The 16,480-nt window shown below is 38.6% G+C and overlaps 1 protein-coding gene and 1 non-coding gene across 7 annotated transcripts in view; one reads left to right on the top strand and one right to left on the bottom strand.

Moving 5' to 3' along the window:
• CDK14 (cyclin dependent kinase 14) overlaps positions 1-16,480 on the top strand; it is a 605,606-nt gene that overhangs the window by 217,825 nt on the left and 371,301 nt on the right. The window lies entirely within an intron of this gene.
• TRNAV-CAC (transfer RNA valine (anticodon CAC)) lies at positions 4,910-4,981 on the bottom strand. Its single transcript has one exon. It is a non-coding gene; the product is annotated as a tRNA-Val (tRNA).

Raw genomic sequence — 16,480 nt, 5'->3', positions numbered from 1 at the left:
TCTCTACAAGATATCTTAAATATGCCACTTTATCTCTTCACTGTGACTCTCAGTCCAGGCATCATCAGCTCTCTTGCTTGAACTTCTGCAGTAGCTTCTTATTTTATTTTATTTTATTTTATTTTATTTTATTTTATTTTAGTCCTGGGGTCAGGGATTGAACCTGGGACCTCGTATATGGGCATCTGCTACTCAACCACTGAGTCATATAGGCTCCCCTGAGTTGGTTTTTTAATTTGTTTGCTTGTTGTTTGTTTCCTTGTTTTTAGAAGGCACCAGGAACTGAACCTGGGCCCTCCCTTGTGGGAAGCAGGTACGCAACCGTGCAATAGCTTCTTAATTGCACTCCCCATTTCCCTTATCTCCCTACTGTCCCTTCTCCATGCTATAATAAGTATAATCATGTTAAAAACCTAAATCATGTAATGTCATTCCCCTTATTTTAAAGGCTTCATTTCAAGTCCTGTGACTAATTTTTCCTCAAACATGGCACGAATTTTACACATGGTCCTCTCCCTGGCTGGAATGCCCTTCCTGATCTTGTCTCTTATATTAGGTGTTAATTCAAATGGCCTCTTTTCAGAGAAGTTTTCATCTGCGCATCCTGTCTAAAATAGCAGCTCTTTCAGTGTGAAAGCAATATACCAGAAATGGGTTGGCTTTTACAATGGGGATTTATTAGGTTGCAACCGTATAGTTCTGAGGCTGTGAAAGTGTCCAAACCATGCAAGTACCTACTTGTCTTTCCTTTCTCCTCTCGGTTTTGTTGCTTCAGTTTCTGGCTTCCTTTCTCCTGGGTTCTGTTATTTCAGCCTTTTTCTGCTCATGGCTTTCTCTGTCTGGTCCTACAGCTTTTTCTCTGTGTCTTACTCTGTAACCATCCCATTTATAAAGGACTCCAGTATAAGGATTAAGACCCACCCCAGGTCAAACCTTACTGAAGTAATCTAATCACAAGGCTCTTCATTGAAGTGACCTAATCAAAAGGTATGACCTACAATAGGCACATACCCACAGGAATGGATTACCCCTAAGGACATGATTTTCTGGGGTACATATTCAATCTCAGACTACCACACTCCACCCTCTGGACCCCAGAGAGACATGTTCTTTCCATTTGCAAATATAGCCATTCTGTCACAATGTTTCAAAAAGCCTTAAATCATTTCAGTAACAGTATTAAGTATAAAGTCTCATCAAAATTGGTTTTAGGTATGGTCTGTCCTGGGACAGAATTTCTCTCAGGCTGTAAATCTCTGAAACTGAAAACAAGTTATCCGCTTCCAATATACAAAGGAGGGGCAGTCACAGGAAAAATATTCCCATTGCCATAGTGAAAAATCGGAAAGCAAACAAGGGTCATGGGTTCCAAACAATTCCAAAACCCTGTAGGGCATAGTCCATTAGATTTTAAGGTCTGAAAGTCATATATGAAACTATGGTTTCTTGCCCTCTGGTCCCAAAGGATGGGCAGCCCAGCCTTTTCTAGGGTTTGCCCAGTGGCCATGTTCTCCGCTCTACCCTTGTCAAGCATCTGAGTGACAGCTGAACTCTAGGCTCCACCCTCCAAGAACACTGGGGTAATGGCTCAACACCCTCAGAATAGTGGGGTGGCAGCCAGACTCTCCCCAATCCCCAGAGAATATGCTTCATCATCTCTGAAGCCTGGGGTGATAGCACTCTGCCTGAACCTTGGGCCAGAAGACCAGCACTCTCAAGTGCCTTTGCATAGCCATCCCTTCCACACACATACACGTACACACACACAAGTGGGTCGCCTCACTCTCCTCATCTGGGAATGTTTTCCATAGGTTCTGCCTTTGAAGTCATTTTTCCTTCAATCTGTCCTTTCTCTGTCCCTTTTAATCAGGGGCCTTGTCTGTTCACTGCTGCATCCTCAGCATTTAGCATGCTATTCACTGTATTTTTTGATTAACTTACTGAAAATCATTGAGCCATATTCTTTAAATATAATAAGGTATTAGATAAAGTCTTTGCCTTCAAGGAACCGAACCTGTCTTCCAGGTGGGAGACAAAACATATAGATAATAAGTTGTGGAATAATATGAGGTGTCATATAAAGGCCATTCCTAAAAGTTAGTAAGTTCTAATGAAATTCCTCAATTGGCAAAGGAAAGGTACCCACTGGGCCTTGAATTAATCATAAGATAGATAAACAGAGAAGAGTAGATTGAGGGAGAAGGAACATTCCAAACAGGAATAGAAAAGGAACCGAGATCAGAAAACTCAATGCCTTTGCCAAGTGCAGTGAATAAGAAAAGTTTATAGCAGAAGTTCTCAGTTGGCAGGGATGGAAGAGTGCTGTCTCACTTTGTCAGGGCTGCTATGACAAAAAGGCTGGTTGGCTTAAATAATGTGAATTTATTGTCTCACAGTTTTGGAGGCTAGAAGTCCAAAATCAAGGTATCCACAGGCCGTGCTTTATCCCAGATTCTGTAGCATTCTGGTATTGGCTTGCTGGTAATCTCTGGGGTTCCTTGACTTATAGATGAATTTCTGTCTCGGTTGCATAGTGATCTCTCCCTCCTCTAGCTTTTGCTTCAGTTTCCTTTGCTCATACATCCCCCATCAGTTTGGCCACTCTAACTAAAAAACATCTTCAAAGATCCTATTTACAAAGGGGCTTATACCCACAGGACTGGGGTTAGGACTTGAACCTGTCTTTATCGGGTACATGATTCAATCCCCAACAGGCAGTGAGATGATTGCTCCAAATAGGAGATGTTTTTGTCATCACCATGATTGTTAGGTGCAACTGGTGGGAACTGGGCACCGGTAATACATGGGATTCTCTAAATGCCCTAATACAGAGTTCAGCAAAACTGTAAACTGGGGCTTGCTGCATGTTTTTTAAAAATATGTTTATCGAAACACTCCACACCCATTCATTTACATATTGTCTATGGCTGCTTGGCCTACAAACCTAAAACATTTACTATCTGGCCCTTTACAGAAAACAGTTTGTGAACTCCCTGATCTAATACAATAAACAAATGTCTCATGTCCCACAAGTATTTTGAAGTTTCTACTGGGCATTGATGCAGGTGAAAAACCTGCTTATAGTTTTCTGAGCCTGTAACCCAGCTATATTCACATAAACACAAAATACGCTATGCATAGATTTAAAATGTCTCAGCTTTTCCTAAAACAATGTAAACAGAGATAATTGTACTTTGTTTTGCTTAAAACTTTACTAAAACTTGTCTACCATTTTCGAAAGTCATGTAACTAAAGGTGATGCTCCTTGTGTTTTCTAAGTAATGTAACACCCAGTTCACTGCATTTGTAGTGATTGTGTTCACTGTTATTCTATAAATACATGCCAGCATCAGTCTTCACAGTGACTTGCACTGTGACTGATTACTTCTATATTAAAAGACATTATTTTATTGTAAATTACTTTCCTTTTATTTCTCATTTGAATTTTAGCTACATATAGATGTAAATATATAATTATTTGAAATTATGCATGAATATTGATTCTGTTATCTATGAATTTCATTTAGTAATACTAAAGCCAACTTTATAAGGTATTTGTTATAGAGAGGGCATTTGGTCTGATAGGACTGAAAATCATTGACTGTGATCTAACAGTGGGATTCCTATTGAGGTGTGGAGGGAGGCAAGGTTTAACATGCTCTTGAATTTGATTATGATAGACCCTGAATGTGAACAAGTAGGAGAGGGACAGAGAGATGCTGGGCCAGCAGGAGGCAAATGACATGGGTCAGCAGGCATGCTCCCTAGCGTTTGGGGTATGCATTGAGATGAACCAAACTAACCCTGCTTGTGGTAGTGCTCCAGGTTCTAGGTTAAGAGCAAGCTTATAAAATGTTAGCGGTTCCTCTGTGACAAGTGGGCCCATCAGTGGGAGGTCCAAGGGAGAAGCAGGTGGGGTTAAATTGAAGTTGTTGCTGATCTTTCTAGTCCCACTAACAGTGAGGCAGGGCCCTTTGGTGCATTAAGGGAGTGTATGTCAAGGCACCATCGGGGAGCTGTGAGTGCTGTAGATGTAGGTTCCACGGATGGACTGGGGTGGAAGCAAATGCTATCACCATCACCCAGCTTTTCTAACATTTTGCTATTCATACTTCTAGAAACATATGCACAGTAATTCCTGTATATATCTACTGTTAGAGTTTGAAATATTAAGAACAGGGATGGTAGACCTTAGGATATGTTCATTTTAATTTTACATTGATGAGGGAGCCGCACTGCTTGTTCAATTGCGATGGAGCACTTGAATTTAAATTTGCTTCTTTTCTCTGTTTTGGTCAATTTTCTCATTCACAAAATATCAACAGTAGGAAGATTTAAAAGTAGATGGCACTTTGCACAGTAAAGAAGTTTTCAAGTGGCTGCTTCCTTCTTATAGGCTTAACTGGGAACTTGGATTTAACACAAAATTTTCTGCTAAAGTGGAAATACTTGCAAGCAACCTTAATCTTACCAACATTTATATCTAAAAGATAGACTTTGAATTTTGTCGTATTGAGCTACAGTGCTTAATTTAATGGCTTAATTCAGGTTCAGTAAACCAGACATATGTCCTCCCAGAGTTGCCGGTGCTTTGAAATATATTCTGTCTTGGATGGCAGTTTAGAGAAATGAAGTACCCGTGCTGAGAGCCAGCTTTTCTATTTTAATTTAAATTCCTTGTATGAGATAGTCATAGTTTGTAGTGGTACTGATAAGGGATCAGAAGAAACAAAATGCTTTGAAACAGTGGGATAAAATGTAGGCTATACCATCTTTAAACACCTTCAAAGTGTGTCTGTTCTTACTGTATGTTCTAGATGCCCAAGAAAAGGCTAAGATTTCCCCCAGAAAAGGAATAAAGGTGCGGGAACCAATTGTCTCCTTTCATGGATTCTTTTATTTATTTATTAGGAGGTACTGGGGATCGAACCCAGGACCTCATACATGTGAGGCAGGTACTCAACCACTGAGCCACACCTGCTTCTATTATTAATATTATCTTCTCTCATGTATTCTTATTAGTTGAGAGTTATCCTTAAAGAGAAATCTAGAAGACAATTTAAAATTATAATAGTAACAATGTTAACAGGCAACATTTAGAGCCGTCTTAAGCACTGTGTGTACACACCCAGTCCTGGACTCATTTAATTTCATGGAGCATTTTAAGGTATGTACTATCCTTATCTATTTTCATTTGAAGAAGTGAAGTATGAAGGGGTCAAGTCACTCATCTAAGGTTATAGCTAGTGAATGGTAGGTCTGTATCTGGAATCTCACTCCAGAGTCCACTGTATATTACCCTACGATAGAGATTTTAAGTAGAAAAATTTGAACATATGTTGCATTTTCTTTTCATGTGCAGGGTTGCATTATTATCATTTAATCAAGGTAAACAAAACAGATGGGGCTCTTTAGAAAAAAGATGGGATACACGTGTAGCATCCATTTAGAACAAAGAAAGGTCAAAAACAGGAAAGGCAAAATAGCATCAGCATTGTAGGTAAGGGGAAGGAGAAAACATGAAAGAAATTAAAAAGACCCTTTAGTGGTAAACTGGATAGTATTGGTCTCTTCATTTGGATATATTCTTTTTATACTTTCCTGAATATTCCCTTATGTTCTACCTGCCTGTTCTGTCTTATCTTCTCTCCATCCTCTCTGTTTATCAGAAAATGTCTTATTAAAAACTGAATCGTTTCTTGGTTTATTCCTCAGTTGATCATTCCCCATTATTCATTTTGTTAGAATTCTAAGGAAACATTTGAAATGTCTAATAAATATTTAGGTACACAGGAGGGAAGAGGGGGCTAGTAGTTGAAAAGAGAATTAAGAGAAAAGATAACCTCTTTTATTTCAGGTATTTGGAAATAAACTGCTTGTAAAATGAATAATTTGATCCTTTAAGTGTTAATTTTGAACTGTTTAAAATATTCTTAATAACACAGTAAATTAGGTGTATGCATTTTTAAGTTATCAATATTATTTTTATAAGCTTGCTGAAGTTATGAAATAGAAAATAAGACTTTTTAAATGTCATGAAAATTTTTTGACATTCGTTATCACATCTTTCTAACCTATGTTATAGTCCCTTTATTTTTGTTACTTTTTATTAACTGTACCATCTCTTCTCCTTGTGGCTGGCTGTGTTAACTGCTTATGAAAATAGCATGCTAGCTCTCATATCTAATTCAATCATTGTGTTTTTAAAAGATTTGTTTATTCACCCCCCCCCCCATCCCCATCTGCTCTCTCTGTCCATTTGCTGTCCAATCCTGGGACCTTCCAGAGTGGGAGAGAGGTGCTTAATCTCTTGTGCCACCTCAGTTCCCTGGTCTGCTGTGCCTCTTATTGTCTCTCCTCTTTGTCACTTTTTGTTGCATCATCTTGCTGCACCAGCTTGCCACTCGGGCCAGCTAGCAGTGCAGGCCAGCTTGCCTTCACCAGGAAACCCCAGGAAACAAACTCTGGACCTCCCATGTGGTAGATGGGAGCCCAGTCGCTTGAGCCACATCCACTTCTCTCTAATTCAATTATAATTCCATTGGTAGTTAACTTAAGTTTTGTTTTTTGGGTTTCATATTTGGCGTGGTCTATTCCTTTCTTTCACAGAGACATATGTGGTAATAGTGGACTAGTGGACTGTTATATGCAATTGCATCTTGAAGTGCTTAGGAGAAAAATAAGCTATTTACTTGTGTTCACACTCTTCATTGTTTTCCTTTTGCTAAGTTTACTTACATTAAAGAAATGAAAGAGTGAGTAGCTTTCTCCAAAGTGATTTGCTTTTTGTTTTTTCTCAATAGATTCTTTTTTGTTGCTGTTGTTCACTTGTTTTTGTTTAAGAAAAGTGTTGCTCCTCCTGGATGATGGAACATCTCATTAATACTGGCTTATGTGGAGATAGCTTGAGTCTTTCAGGATAGGTGATATGGTTGAGGCATTGGTAATTAGCCTGGGGGAGAAATCAGGTTGAAAATGAATATGGTGGAGGCCACCAAGGCTGCTAAGTAGATGTAAACTAGAAAAGGTCTACTTCCACAATTCTCAAAATTGGTGTTTGGGAGTCCAAAAGCAATTATTCAAGGACGAAATGTTTCAGATCTCGACTAGGACCCTAGGCTGTCCTGCAGGTCCTTTCATCCAGATATGCACCTAAGTGTCCTCTGTAATGGATGCCAAGACACATCTTACCCTAGCACCTTCCCAGTGGAGAGAGGGAATCTGCCAAAGAGATCTCAGGCCTTCCATTCTCTCCCTTTTCCCCGACCTGGAATCTGCCAGGCTCAGGCTATTGGAAGCTAAGTGGAGAGAATGGACACGGATGGGAAGTGTGGTTCCTGGGGCACAAGCTTTTCCAAAACAGAGTTGGAGGGGAACTGGCTGAGGAGGAGGACAGAGGGCATCTCATGGTTTTTATGTTTGTATTTTATTTAATATTGGAGTTTTGAAAGGCTTATCATCTTATGATGATTTTTAAATTAACACAAAGATTTACAAATAGAATTTAAAATAAGTCTTTACCCTGTGGTTAAACTAGGTGTCTTACAAGGGCCTTTATATCTCTTAGAATGGGAAGTCAGGATATTTGAGTCTTGGTTACAGCTCTGCCACTTGCTACTTGATCATGAGCAAGTGGCAACATATTTCAACTTCATTTTCTTCATCTTTGAAATGCACAGGTAGGACTAAAAATGTCAGAGCTTCAGCATGAATCTTTACTTGGATAAAGCATCTATATTTGTATCATCAATGCTTTTCATACACAAATGTTATAATGTGCACATTTATTGTGTTAAAAATATTTCTCTTAAACCCTTTAATAATAACCCTTTATGTCTCTGTCTGCAAAATTAACCCAGTTGCTTCAGAGCATTTTACAATTGACAGGCAAATATTTTTTGTAAATGGAAGATAAAAATCCCTGAGTCTAGACTTTGATTTAATAAGCTTATGTAAATTGCCACAATTTTTATTCTTTGTAAGTCTGAGTAATCTGATGGGTATTTATCAATTGATATCAACAAATTTTGCAAACTGTTAGGTCATGTGACTTTTAAAACTATGAAAATCATATGAAATCTTTAGCATGCCTTTATTTTTAAAAGACTTTTAAACAAATAACTGACCTCTTAGCTGCTTTAAGTTTCTAAAAATTTTGTGTTACATTTTGTCCTATTTTGTTAATTGGAAATAATAAATTCGGTTATGACAGTTTTATATTTAATGCATTTTTAATAGTATTTTATAATTAGCTTGAATGTGTAGGTATTTATAACTGGTTAAAAATTCACAAGACTTTTTCAGAAACTACATTTCTAACATACGTATGTATCAGTATCTCCAAATTATAGATGAGGAAACTGAGGGCTAGAAATAAATAATTTTTCCTGCATCACACAATTTGCTAGTAAATGTTTAGGTTAGGATTTTTACTGGGGTCTTTTAACCAAATTGGTTCTTGCAAAGATGATATGTTCTTTCCTTCAGAATTTTTTGGCCAATTTTAAAAAGTAATGTGAAAGTATAATTTATATAAAAATTGTCATAATAGTAGTTTACATAACTACTCTAAGTTGCTTTATAAAATACAACCCATTTGGCGTCCCTTTGTTACTTCTCAGTATTTTAAGAAGCTCTTATATTATTTTGCTGCCTAAGCTATGTCCTATTTAGTAATGTAGATCTCAAATGATAACACACTATGTGTTGTCACCACTTTTATTCTCTGGTTCAGATGGACTTCAGAATGAAGAAATGTGACCTCAGTACAATCAAACTTTATTTAATCATAGATCAGTATTAAACTCAAGCCTGGTCAGGGCGATAATGGAAACGCCCCCTGGTGTTGCTGCACAAGCCTAGCTGAGGCACAAACCTGGCTGAGGCACCTGTGGAAGTGCCTTTGGTGTTACAGCTCAAACTGGTCCAAGGCACAAGCCTGGCCGAGGTGCTGGTGGAAGCACCTTGAGTGTTACAGCTCAAGCCCGGGCCAAGGCACAAACCTGGCCGAGGCAGTGGTGGAAGTGCCCGACTCGGCATTGCCTCTCAATGCTCATCATTGGAGCTCTTGATATAGCCTAGCTGTGTGAATAAATAAATAAATAAATAGCTGTGTGAGTAAAATATCTGAAGAGATAATTGCTGAAAACTTAGTAAATTTGAGGAAAACCATGATTAAATCTATTAATCCAAGATCAATGAAGTGCAAATAGAAGAAATATAAAGAGAGCCATATCAAGACCCATGATAATTGAAATGTTGAAAGACAAAGAGAAAGAGAAAAATTTTGCAAGCAGCAAGATAAAGCAATTCATTATATGCAGGGGAAAAATATATTTAAGAGCTGACATCTCCTCAAAACCAGTGGAAGCAAGAAGGAAAGGTAATGATATATTCTAAGTGCTTAAAAGAAAAACAATAAACAAACCAACAAAAATAAAGCCCCAAACCTGTCAACCAAGGATTCCCTGTCCAACAAAACTGTCCTTCAAAAATGAAGACCAAACACATTTCCAGGTCAAAAAAGACAGAAAATTAATTGCTACCAGACCTGTCTTACAACAAATATTATTGATATAGAGGCAGTTGTCACTGGAGGTTCTGAAGGCAGGGAGAGGGAAAAACATGTGTAATACAGGGGCATTTTAGGGACTTGGGAATTGTCCTGAATGACATTGCAATGACAGATGCAGGCCATTATATAACTTGCTATAACCTACAGAATTGGGCAGGAGAGAGTGTAAAACTACAATGTAAACTTTAATCCATGCTTAGTGGCAATGCTCCAGAATGTGTTCATCAATAGCAATGAATGTACGTCATTAATGAAGGATGCTGCCAATGTGGGAAAATGTGGTATATGTGGGGGGGCGAGGCATAAGGGAATCCCTCTATTTTTTATGTGACATTTGTATACTCTAAGTATCTTTAAAACAAAAACAAAAAAACAAGAAATACTAAAAGAAGTCCTTCAGGCCAAATCAGTGACTCTAGACAGTAACTAAATTCCAGAGGAAATAAATGAATAACATGAGAAATTGAAATGGTAAATGTGTAAACAAATACACTGCATAAATATATTGTTTATCTTAATTTATAAGAAGGCATACAATTATATAAAGCAATAGTTATAGTACCTGTGTCATTGTGTTTAAAACATTTATAGATGTAACGTATATAAGAAAAATTGACAGAAATGATGGGGGAGGAAATGGAGCTATATTAGAACAAAGATAATATATTTTACCAATATTAAGTCAGTATTAACCTGAAGTAGATTGTGATAAATTAAAATGCAAATTGTAATCCCTAGAGAAGGGAAGTATTGTTACTGAGGAGATAGTATTGTTAAAAATCAACAGAATTTAAAAAGTAAACTATTTAGTGCAAGGAAGAGTGTAAGGGAAGAACATAGAAACAGAAGATATGAGACTTATTGAAAACAAACAGTGAAGTGGCAGATGCAGACATACATCCAACCATACCAACAATTGTGTTCTAAAAACAGCAATCAAATGATAGAGATTTTCAAAGTGAATCACAGAGGAAGCACAAACAATATGCTGCCTGTAAGGGAAACACTTCTGTTTCAAAGACTCAATGGGTTTGATAGGGAAAAGATGGAAGAAGACTAACAGTGTAAATAATAATCATATGAAAGCTGGAATGGCTATATTAATATCAGACAAAACAGAGTTTATGACAAAAAATCTTTTAGATACAAAGAGGTGCGTTTCCTAATTACATCAGGAAGTGATGACAATTATAAATGTATACATACTTAACAATGGAGGGCACACATAACAAGAAGCATAAATTCCCAGAATTGAAAGAAGAAACAGGCACATCAACAATTTTAATTACATAATATTTATTATCAATAATTGGAAGGATAACTAGACAGAAAAGCAAGGCTACAGAATGCTTGAACAGCTCTATAACCAGTTGACCTAAATGGCATGTTTATAGTACCCAACCTGGCATCAGCAGAATATACGTTCTTCTTAAGAGCACATTGGCTATCATCAGGACAGGCCATAGTCTCAACCACAGAACAAGCCTCACTAAATTTAAAAGAATGGAAATCATTGAAAGTATGTGCTTTGGCCACAGAGTAATTAAATAAAAAATCACCAACTATAAGAAACATGGGAAAAATGTAGAATTAAAACAATGTATTTCTAAGTAATCCGTAGGTCAAATTTTACTTCAGAGCTCTTTTTTTTTTTTTAACACATCATTTTTTTTCTCTATTTTTAAAGAAGCTTTTGATTACATCAAAGATATGGGGGATTCCTATATACCCCACACCCTCCTCCTCTCCCCCCCTTAGCAACATATTTCATTAGTGTGGTACATTTGTTACAATTGAGGAACATTGCTAGTAAGCATGGTCCATAGTTTACATTATGATTTACACTTTGCTCTGCACCATTTTATAGGCTTTGACAAAATGTATAATGGCTTGTATCTGTCATTGCATTATCATGCAGATCAATTCCAATGTCCCCAAAATGCCCCATGTTATAGCTATTCTTCCCTCTTCCTCCCCTCAGAACCTTCAGCAACTACAGTCTTTATATCAGTGTTGCATTACTTTAGAGCTTTTTAAAAAAATCACCATTCCTACTCACCTTTCATAAATCAGGTGCACTAATTAACAATGTTGATTGATGTCCGTGATGTTATAGCTCATCTTCATTTTTCCAGGAGGGCAAAGAACAAGGAGTAGGAACAGTAGCCAAGTGCAGAATTGACCCATCATAACCATTTGAAAGAAGAAAAGAGACATCCTATAAAAAACCTTTTGAAGCTGTATGTCCTCACTTTGGTTTTTATCAAACAGCTTTTTTGTAAAAAGATTTATTGATTTATTTCTCTCCCCACCCCACCCCCAGTTGTCTGCTTTCTTTGTCCATTTTGCTGTGTGTTCTTCTGTGACTGCTTCTATCCTTATCAGTGGCACTGGGAATCTGTGTTTCTTTTTGTTGCATCATCTTGTTGTGTCAGCTCTCCTTTGTGCTGCACCATTCCTGGGCAGGCTGCACTTTCTTTCGCGCTGGACAGCTCTCCTTATGGAGTGCACTCCTTGCACGTGGGGCTCCCCTATGCGGGGACACCCCTGCGTGGCCCGGCACTCCTTGAGCATGTCAGCACTGTGCATGGGCCAGCTCCACATGGGTCAAGGAGGCCTGGGGTTTGAACCGCGGACCTCCCATGTGGTAGGCGGAGGCCCTATCCTTTGGGCCAAGTCCGCTTCCCTATCAAACAGCTTTAATTGCAATCCTTCGTTTGTTTCATGAGATAAAATAACCATTATGAGCCTAAAAAACCATTGTATCACTCATGCAGCAAGAAGCCAATTGTAAATGGCAACTGACAGGTTGAACTTTTCTAAGTCTTAGAGTAGAGAAGCAGCCAGAAAATGCCATGTCTCAGAGGAAGAAATGTCCCTCGCCCTTCTCAAGCCTGAGTCCTCCCAGCCCCTTCTCAGCTCTGTTTTCTGGTTCTTTACCTGGACTCACCTTGTGAGCTCAGAGTCTCTTTCCCTCATTCTCCTCCAGTCTTTATCTTTCAAGGCCCAGTTAAAATGCTGCCTCTTCCATTTTCTGGCTTTCATGGAAAAATACCTTTTTCTTTTTAGCAGCTACCACATTATACTTTATATAGGTAGTTCTGCTCAATTGTAAACTATTCATAACATATTATGGCTTAGATGATATCTTGTTCATCTTTATATTCTCTGTATAGCCCATAGGAGTCATACAATAAATGTTTAATTTTTTAAAAAACTTAATTCTGAGGGTTATGGTAGGAAGCAAGCACTGAAACTGGTCATATCTCAGTTCTTTCCCTACTGTCAACCAAAATGGAGTTAACGCAGTGTCCAGTTAGGTTTATTTTTAATTTAAAGATTTATTTTATTTCATTCAAGCTGTAATGAGAAAGGCCAGAATAGTTTCGGAGTTAACAGCTGAAGAGATAACTGTTGTGGTGTCATGGAACAGGTAGGATTTGGACTAAGCCTTAAAGGATTGGTAGGATTCATACAGAGACTCAAACAGAGAGAGGTATGTTTGCTAGGGTTACTGGCTGAGTGAGGTAGGAAGCACTACTTCCTTCTCATAAACGCTAGCCCTTCCACGGGCTTGCTGGTATTCAGCTGGTTAAATCACTGGGCAGTGGGCTGTGTGAGATGCTCTTAATATCTAATGATCATAGTGTTGCTGTTCTTGCATTCACTGCTATTCTACTAAAGAAGCACTCATTTTTGTTCTGGGCAAAGTCTTAATCTAGGAACTTTATTCTTTTGAGTTGTTTCTGTTGTTAATTTACGACAGCATTTGCATGAGTTTAATTGTTAGTGTTGAAGCATTAATATATCCAGGGCATTTGGGATGATTGATGAGGAGAAAACTAGAAGGCCCAGGGATCTGTATGAAAGTGACAGGAAGCCTGGAACAGAGAAGAGAACAAGACGTCAAAAAGGAAGAACGTGTCGAGTTGAGGGTGGTTAGTAAGGAGCTGAGAATGAGGGGAGTATCTTAAGCCCAGGTGAGTTGACATGGATAGATCCATTTACAGAAACAGGAAAGTCAAGTGGCAGCAAATTTAGGAACAAAGGGAATGAGTTGATGTTACACATGCTGAACTTGAGGGGATAACCATTTATCCTAGCAGAAATCACTGAGTCATAGCATTTTAGAGCTGAGAAGAGTTTTAGAGATGTGTAACCTAGCCCCTTCATTGCACAAAAGAATAAACCGAGTCTTGGAGAGATGCTCAGTGGGTGGTTTGAACTCCAGGATCAGGAGCTCAGGCATAGAATGAAAGGAACATGAGCCATCACTGTGGAGAAGACGGTCAGAGATCGGGCAGTGAACCATATCTTTACAATGCAGCTCTGACCACAACCACAGATTATGCAGATTATACCTGATCTTGATGTGAAGTTCCTAAAGAACAACACAAAAACAGCACATCATTCAGGTTTCTTTGTATTTCTGAATTCTCTTGTGACTTTTCAAATGTGGTAGAGCTCTTCAAAAGACCATCAAATCATGCCTATTTTAATTTAAAAAGAAGTGAATTAAGCACATGTGAGAAAAGTGTAGCAGCTAGACTATTGTGGGAAAAGTTCAGACATAGAAAGCTGAAGGGAATTTGAGTATAGGGCATTTGTGTTTTTTGGATATATGCCATCTCAGTCAAGTCCCGGAGCATACCCATGAGGAATGAGTTGATATTAATATATTTTTTAAAGCACTAACAATTTGAATAGGATCCAAGGTAAAGAATTAAAGGAAATAACCAGAAGGAACTTAGCAGTGCTTCTGTCATCTGGAATTTGACATTCCTTCCTTTTGTCCTGAAGTTTCGGGCTAGTGTGGGCAGGAACCAGCACCAGGGTTCAGTTTTAATGATGGTGACTTGGTTTCGAGGAAGTGCTTATGCTTGCATAATTTTCTTGGTAGAGCCCATGATCAGTTTTTCTGTAGTGGTATCTTTTTAAATTTTTTAAAAAAAGATTCTATTTTCTTTATTTACCTCTTCCCCACCACCTCATTGTTTTGCATTTGCTGTGTCTGTTCATCTTTGTTTCTTTAGGAGGCACATGGGAACCAAACCAGGACCCTCAATATGAGAGGGAGGTGCCTAATTGCCTAAGCCACCTTCGTTCCCTGCTTTGTTTTGTCTCATTATTTTTTCCTCTTGTGTTTCTTGTTGTGTCATCTTGTCATGTCAGCTCGCCACATCTGCCTTTCGTGCCCGCTCATGGTCCTGTTCATCCTCTTTTAGGAGGTACCAGGGATGTCTGCTCCCTGCTTTGTTGTATCTCTCAATATGTTTTTCTTCTTGTGTCTCTTGTTGCGTCATCTTGTCATGTCAGCTTGCCATGCCTGACCATTGTGCCAGCTCCCTGTCTTCTCTAGGAAGCACTGGGAACTGAACCCCAGTCCTCCCATGGGGTAGGTGGGAGCCCAATTGCTTGAGCCACATCCTCTTACCATAGGGGTACCTTTTTTGGTCAGATATTTAAGCTAGTTTCCATGACAAGCAGCAGGATGGTTGGAGTGTGTGTATTTAAGGTGACCTAGGTAATATTTTTTTAAGTTCTAAATGCATAATCGTCCTGTAGTAAATGGTTGCCTGTGGTGTTGCTTTCTAAGTGCTTTAATTAAACTACAAAGATGTAAGCCTTGTGGGAAGAAGCTAAAATTTCTACTCTCTGAGGGACCCACAGGATCAGTTATGATCTAGAGTAGGTCTTTCCTTCTGCCCCTCTTCTATTAATACATTTGAATTGTGCTGATGTTTGTTTGTGATTAACAGGAACCAATAACTCTTACCACCCACCTATTTTTATCAGCAGATTGTAAACCCAAAGAATTGTTTATGATATAGATTCAAACCTAGCTCCATTTAGTCCAAACCAACTCTCACCCTTATGATGTGCTCCTTCCCAGAAGCAGGATCAGGAGGTGAAGACTTAACCATTAAGTGATTTACGACTTGATTGGACCAGAACTGCACCAGTACTCCAGCTCCTGTCCAGTTGTCCTTTCTTAACCTACACACACAGTCTTCTCTCACTGAATCATGAATGTGTTAGAAAACAATCAAAACTTGCTTGGCAGGGGTTCAACCATACCCGATTAAATCTTACAAAAGTAGATTAACCAAATACCGGACATCTTCCTGTTGCGTAAGGCAATTAATATAGCAGAAATTAATTTTTTTTTTTAAAGATTTATTTATTTATTTAATTCCCCCCCCTCCCCTGGTTGTCTGTTCTTGGTGTCTATTTGCTGCATCTTGTTTCTTTGTTCGCTTCTGTTGTCATCAGCGGCACGGGAAGTGTGGGCGGCATCATTCCTGGGCAGGCTGCTCTTTCTTTTCACGCTGGGCGGCTTTCCTCACGGGCGCACTCCTTGCGCGTGGGGCTCCCCCACGCGGGGGACACCCTTGCGTGGCACAGCACTCCTTGCGCGCATCAGCACTGCGCATGGCCAGCTCCACACGGGTCAAGGAGGCCCGGGGTTTGAACCGCGGACCTCCCATATGGTAGACGGACGCCCTAACCACTGGGCCAAAGTCCGTTTCCCAGCAGAAATTATTGATACTGAATGTGGTGGAATAGTTAATGCAAAATGAAATATTTTTAGATTGTTCCTTTATCAGGGGACCTAAATCAAACTGAAAATTGGAAAATATGAAAGTAAATCTGTTCATCACAGAATTTTGTTTCTCACATGCATGCTTGAAGGTTTTCAGAATTTGGGGGTATTTTAGCTACAATTTGAAGCAGTATATTTGTAGTTAGCTCTTATATTTTTAGAAAATTTTTCCTCAATAGTAAATTAGTGAAAATACTTGACTGATAAGCCTGTTATTATAATTTCATATTTACTTAGGGCATTAAAAATAAAATCACCAAAATATTTGAAGTGAGAGAGTACTAGGAAACTTGTTTTTTTAG

This window comes from Dasypus novemcinctus, chromosome 5, assembly GCF_030445035.2.
Source record: "Dasypus novemcinctus isolate mDasNov1 chromosome 5, mDasNov1.1.hap2, whole genome shotgun sequence".
In the NCBI taxonomy this organism is placed as follows: Eukaryota; Metazoa; Chordata; class Mammalia; order Cingulata; family Dasypodidae; genus Dasypus; species Dasypus novemcinctus.
Note: the sequence above shows the minus strand (reverse complement) of the source record. Positions and strands in the feature narration are given on the sequence as shown.